This window comes from Priapulus caudatus, unplaced genomic scaffold, assembly GCF_000485595.1.
Source record: "Priapulus caudatus unplaced genomic scaffold, Priapulus_caudatus-5.0.1 Scaffold850, whole genome shotgun sequence".
Classification (NCBI taxonomy): Eukaryota; Metazoa; Priapulida; class Priapulimorpha; order Priapulimorphida; family Priapulidae; genus Priapulus; species Priapulus caudatus.
In genome coordinates, this window is record NW_014577911.1 from 18,143 (window position 1) to 25,301 (window position 7,159).

Below are 7,159 nucleotides of genomic sequence, written 5' to 3' on the forward strand. Positions count from 1 at the left end.
TGTGTGTGTGTGTGTGTGTGTGTGTGTGTGTGTATGTGTGTGTGTGTGTGTGTGTGTGTGTGTGTGTGTGTGTGTGTGTGTGTGAGTGTGTGCGCGCGCGCGTGAGCGCTTGTGGGCTTGCGTATGTGTGTGTGTGTATTTATGCGTGCGTGCGTGTGCGTGTATGCGTACACAACGCGCAAAACCCCCACAGATACTGTATAGCGTACTATAGACTACTATGTAGAAAAAATCGAACATTTTACAAGTACTACACGGTGCTGACACCTAGTGGGAACATTTGATTAAAACTGTTCTATGTGTTTAGTGTTTAGTCTCAAGTGTTTAGTATTATATATCTAATAAGATAGACCGATATATTTCGTCTGTTCTAGATAGAAATTCAAACACGAGTGGTTCCACCTTATCTGATCTGTTAGGTTAGTAACCCGGATTTAACCGAAGCCGAGATTGGCTTAGATACAAATATCTCGAAAAAATGGCCTAAATATGTTTCCGGAAATTCTCCAAAAAATCTTTAAATATCTCACAAAATTTTCTAAATATCCCCAAATTTTTTCTAAATATCTCAGTTATTTCAACGTAATGTCTTTTAAACATATTTATTGTGAGCGAAAAAATCATACGCTGTTTACGAATCTCCATTCGCTGGGTTTCCCCGGAGCTCCGCCCACTTTAAAAATAGTGTTAGTATTGTGGCCATAGTGGTATCCTGAGTGTACGAAGGGGAACTGCATGCAGTTTGCACCGCTGGATGGTTTTTCTTAACAGAAAAGGACAAACTCATCTTTACAAATCCTTAATATTTGAGAAAATTGTGTTTTATCTTCTAAATATTAATGAATTTTCTAAATATCCAGATTTTTCTAAATATCCCAAAAACTTCTAAATATCTCCAAAAATATCCGGATATTTGTATCTAAGCCTAAGCCGAGAAGACGTGTCGGTCGATATATAAGTGACGTCGTAGATCTGTTTATTATGAACAATGGTATATGAATGTAATGTAACACTATGTAATACTAATTAAATAGAATATGATATAATAGAATATAATACATTGTAAATTATTAACGTAATGTAGTATTAATGGAATATATTATAATGTAATATCAATGTAATGTTATAATATATTATAATGTAATATCAATGTAGTGTTATAATATATAGATGCAATATAATATAATGTAATATTAATCAAATAAAACGTGATGTAATATAATTGTCGTAAGATGTTATCTATATTATAAGAGAGGAAATCTTGGCCACGGTGAACATCAAGCCCACGCCACCGACTTCGGTGTATAGCCCGTGTGTCGAACACAAACATAGAGTTATCCATATTTGTTTAAATCCACCCATATTTGTAGATATAATGAGGATAAGTATGCCTTAATACGGGCGATAATTTTAGCAGTGTGGTGATGTCAGAGAAGGAGAACAGCCGAATTCTCGCGAATGTAGCCGCCATCTAGTGGACAAAAGCCAAAACTATTGTTAATACCATGTTAAACTACGCCAAATTTATAAATGTTTTTATTATGCACTCAAGTTGTCAGTTGAGTCTCAAAGGCAGCACAACACACACTTTTAGTGGTTCATTTTCGTTCATTTGTATTTTTTAAATTGTAATTTGTCTGTGTATACATTCGGATATAATGTCTAACATGGTATAAAGAATTAAGTTGTAAATCATGTTAAAATCAGGTGCTGTTCATCTGTTTGATAATGTCATCTATGGTGACTTCCCTGGTGCAGAACTCTGCCAAATTGACCAATTGTTTTGCTAAAATGAGGTAATATCCATACGTTTAAAGAAATATTTACTTTTTAAAATTATTATGCTCATTATTTTACGATGAAAGTAACCCTGAACTGATACCGTGCTATATTGACGCGTTTAGTTTAGGTTTCATGTATTATTTTGATGTAAAGCGAATCCCAATGATAAGAGTACTACAGACTACTAGTATATATAAGAAAAAACGAACATTTTACCAGTACTACACGGTGCTGTCATCTACTGGGAACATTTGATTCAAACTGTTCTATGGGTGCGTCTCATGTGTTTAGTATTATATGTCTAATTAGATAGACCGATATATTTCGTCTGTTCTAGATAGAAATTAAAAAACGAGTAGTTCCACCTGATCCAATCTGTTAGGTTAGTAACCCGGATTTAACCGGATCCGAGAAGACGTGTCGGTCGGATATAAGTGACGTCATAGATCTGTTTATTATGAACAATGGTATATGAATGTAATGTAACACTATGTATTACTAATATAATATGATATAATAAAATATAATACATTGTGAATTAATATTAATGGAATATATTATAATATAATATAAATGTTGAATGGTTATACTGTTGGAATTCTGTGCTGAACAGCAACTTGTCATTACCAATACTATCTTTCAGCAAAAGAACAGCCTGAAAACAACCTGGATGCATCCCCGGTCCAAACATTGGCACATCATAGACTATGTACTAGCGCGCCAAAGAGACCTAAGAGATGTCTTGCATACCGGAGTGATGCCCAGTGCAGAATGCCACACTGACCATCGCCTTGTCCCTGCAACCTGAACTTCTATTTCAAGCCAAAACCAAGGAAGGGAGGTGGCACTGGAAGGAATATCAAGGTTGGCAGCTTACAGTCAGCAGAAGTAAAAGCTAGCTTCCATGAAAGTCTTCAGTCTCGCCTTGAAGAATCAAGCTGCCCCACAGACAGGTTCACCAGAAGTGCTTTGGAAACAGTTGAAAAGTTCTATCCAACAGTCATCTGTAGGATGAAATTCTTGCGCGGACCCTCCTGAATAGACTGGTATCCATGTCTGGTATGACGGCAGCCTGCTTAACCTCAGGCGCCTGCGGGCCCACACAAAGACAATGGAGCAACTAGTCTGAGAGATGCTGTTCGCCGATGATGCCAATACGGAAATAGCCATGCAGCGCATCACATCCTGCTTTTGCAGAGGCCGCACAGCTCTTTGGTCTAGAAGACAGCCTGAGGAAGATCGAGGTGCTTCACCAGCCCACATCGCACGAACAGTACCGTCCTCCCCACATCTACATTGACGAGAAAGAGCTAAACGCAGTTTACTTCCTTGGGGTGTGCCATCTCCTCAGATGCCAAACTCGACAAGGAGATTGACAGCAGACTGGCCAAGGCAAACAGTGCCTTCGGCAGACTGTACAAGCGAGTATGGAACAACAAGCACTTGGAGAAAAACACCAAGATAAGTCTAAAGTACTAATAGTACAAAGCTGTCGTGCTGACCACCCTCTTGCCACTTACCGACACCACCTGCAACTCCTCGAGCGCAGCCATCAGCACTGCCTCCATCCCATTCTTGGCATCCACTAAAGTGACTTCGTCACAAATGTCGAGGTCCTCGTGCAGGCGGTCACCAGCATTGAGGCCATGCTGTTAAAGACACAACTACACTGGGCAGGGCATGTGTCCAAAATGAAAAACCAACGACTGTCTAAGATTGTTCTGTATGGAGAGCTGTCATCTGGAAACCGCAACATAGGGGGGCCAAAGAAGAGGTTCAAAGACAGTCTCAAGTCTTCCCTCTGTCTGCCACATCGACCCCCATCACTGGTCTACTCTGGCTGCTGACTGCCAGGGCTGGAGACGCACCGTTCTCCTGTTTTGAAGATACTCGCAGAGCCAAACTGGAAGATAAGAGGAGCAGGTGGAAGCAGCGCAGCAGAACGCCCCCCATCACCAACCAGACTTTCATCTGTAGCCGCTGTGGCCAGACCTGCCTGTCCCATATCGGGCGTATCAGTCACCAGCACACATGTAGCAGACGTGAACAACTGCCTTCTTAAGCCCTGGTCACAACGAGCCCACGACGCATTTGTGCAACGACACGACAGAAAATTTGGGCAAATCGTGGGTCATCGGGGGTCGTCGCAAGACAGTCCTACGAAATTTTGAGCATCGTGGCATCGACTTGCCGTCGTGAGGCAAAATTGAACATGCACCTTTTTTGTTGCACGATTTTTTGTGGTATCTATGTCTTCTGGTTGTCGTGAGTCTGTCCTACAACAGTCTTGCGACAGTCTTGCGACTGTCGTGCGATAAATATCTTGTCGTGGGTACCAGAATTTTTTTTTTTTAGTCAAACAATCTTACGACTATCGCACGACTGTCCTACAACTGTCTCACGGCTGTCGCAGGACAGTCGTGAGACAGTTGCAAGATTGTCTCACGAATATTATATTTCGTAAGAAGCTCGCACAACATTGCAAGTCTGTCGTGCGTTAGTCTTGCGTTAGTCTTGCAACATATTTTCGTTTTTTGAGGGGTATATAGCTCGGGCAAATGAACGCTTGGAATTAAAAACTGCCTGTCGGCGCTGAAAGAGGATGGCTATTCCACCTGAGCGACTACGCGTGGCCCTGCTGAGGGGGCGTCTGGAGGAACTCCAGCACGAGCATAATATTGTGCTGTTGGCGTTGATCCGGGCCCGGGAGCAGCGCAAGAACTGGCAAAACCCCCGACGTTGGTAGGTTCGGCCGTGGATCGAGCTGCGCCTGATGTTTGGGCAGTATAGTACTCTGATGCAAGATTTGGAGCGCGAATCTGCCGGTGACTTCGTGGGGTTCATGCGGATGGAGTCTGGCATGTTTCACGAGCTGTTGCTGAATGTTGCCCCTCGCATCACCAAGGGCCAACTGCTAGGCTTACCACCTTTCTCTTGTTGGTTTTCTTCTTGAGAGGCATCCTGGATACTAACTTTGATTAAATGAAGTGACAAATGTCAAACATTCGGGCAGAACTTCGATGTATCCACTGGAAAATCTCTGCAGCAAATGGCAGGCAACAGACCGGGCCTCGTTATATAGTCGGGAGACGGACGCGCGAGTGACCCACGAATGACCCACGACTGTTGTGCGCCAGTCGCACGACTGTAGCACGTGCATCCCACGAGTGAACCACGACCTGTTCACGTGAAAAACAGCCCTCCGGCAATGCCCGACAACTCACGACTGACGCACGACTGACTTGCGACACACCCGCGACATAACCACGACATATCTTTTTTTTTCTGTCGCGTCCCCATCGCCAAACCATCTTTGATGTGTCGTAACCCTTGTGACCACTCGAAATATATTTCGGGCATGTTGCAAGATCTGGCCACGACAAATATTTTATGGGCCCACCACGACAAAATTTCGTACGATCCGTTGTGACCGGGGCTTTAAATCCTCGTTCACAAAGCCAGGCCAAGAATATGAATGTAATGTTATATAGATGCAATATAATATAATGTAATGTATTAATAAAATAAAACGTGATGTAATATAATTGTCGTAATATATAATGTAATATAAAGTGTACATCGCTCACCTGAGTGGGGATAGCTGTAACGTGTCACGTATAGCTGTAACATGTTATATACAGCTGTAACGTGTCACACATAGCTGTAACGTGTCACGTATAGCTGTAACGTGTCACGTATAGCTGTAACGTGTCACGTATAGCTGTAACGTGTCACGTATAGCTGTAACGTGTGCGTGCGTGCGTGACAGTGACTGCGTGGTGTGAGTGCGTGTTCGTACAAGTGTAGTGCCTGTCACCACGACCAACGAGTCAAGAGTCACTTGTTTGTCAGATAGCAACCAGTAAGAGAGGGAGAGGGGGAGAGGTACATGGTGTAGCAACAACGCCGACAGCAATAGTAGCATTCAGTAGCAGTAGCAGTAGCAGGAGTAGCAGCAGCAGCCGCAGTAGCAGCAGCCAGCCCGCAGTAGCAGCAGCAGCGAGCTAATAGCAGCAGTAGCAGCAGCAGCACCAGTGAGCAGTAGCAGCAGTAGCAGCAGCAGCAGTAGCTAGTAGCGAGCAGCAGCAAGCAGCAGTAGCAGCAGCAGCAGCAGCAGTAGCAGCAGCAGTAGCAGGCAGCAGCAGCAGCAGCACAGCAAGTAGTAGTAGTAGTAGCAGCAGCAGCAGCAGCAGCAGCATAGTAGTAGTAGTAGCAGCAGCCAGCAGCAGTAGTAGTAGCAGCAGCCAGCAGTAGTAGTAGTAGCCGCAGCAGCAGCAGTAGTAGTAGCAGCAGCAGCAGCAGCAGCAGCAGCAGCAGCAGTAGTAGCAGCAGCAGCAGTAGTAGTAGCAGCAGCAGCAGTAGTTCGTAGTAGGAGCAGCAGTAGTAGTAGCAAGCAGCCAGCAGTAGTCCGTAGTAGCTAGTAGTAGTAGTAGTAGTAGTAGTAGTAGTAGTAGTAGTAGTAGTAGTAGTAGTAGTAGTAGTAGTAGTAGTAGTAGTAGTAGTAGCAGTAGTCGTAGCAGTAGCAGTAGCAGTAGCATAGCAGTTAGCAGCTAGCAGTAGCAGTAGTTAGTTAGTAGTAGTAGTAGTAGTAGTAGTGGTAGTGGTAGTGGGTAGTGTAGTGGTAGTGTAGTGGTAGTGGTAGTGGTAGTGGTTAGTTGGTAGGAGTGGTAGTGTTTAGTGTAGGGGTAGTCGTAGTGGTAGTGGTAGTGGTAGTGTAGTGTAGTGGTAGTGTTATGGTAGTGTAGTGTAGTGGTAGTAGTAGTAGTAGTAACAGTAGCAGCAGCAGCAGCAGCAGCTAGGTGACAACTAGCGTGGTCGTCTGCCCCTCGTGCGCCGCCGCCGCCGCCGCCGCCGCTGTCGTGTTTACTCTGGCTGCCCGCGCGACGCAGCAGCAGCCAACCTCGCAGATTATTAAACCAGTAATCATCAGCAACACCACAACACTAGCGGCTGCTGCGGAAGACACGGTAGTAGCTACAGGAGGAGGGTGACAGGAGATATCGGAGGAAGGAGGAAGCAGGAATGAGTGAGAAGCAGGAATGAGTGAGAAGCAGGAACAGGAAACTGGTGTGTGAACAAGAACAGGAAACTGGTGTGTGAGCAGGAACAGGAAACTGGTGTGTGAGCAGGAACAGGAGCTGGTGCGTGAGCAGAACGAGCGAAGCTGGTGCGTGAAGGAACAGGAAACTGGTGTGTGAGCAGGAACAGGAAACTGGTGTGTGAGCAGAAACAGGAAGCTGGTGTGTGAGCAGGAACAGGAAGCTGGTGTGAGCAGGAACAGGAAGCTGGTGTGTGAGCAGGAACAGGAAACTGCTGGTGTGAGCAGGAACAGGAAACTGCTGGTGTGCAGCAAGGAACAGGAAAACTGCTGGTGTGA

General features: G+C 44.8%; 1 protein-coding gene across 1 annotated transcript in view; it reads right to left on the minus strand.

Moving 5' to 3' along the window:
- LOC106813969 (F-box only protein 3-like) overlaps positions 1-7,159 on the minus strand; it is a 66,200-nt gene that overhangs the window by 18,135 nt on the left and 40,906 nt on the right. The gene's annotated exons all lie outside the window — the stretch shown is intronic.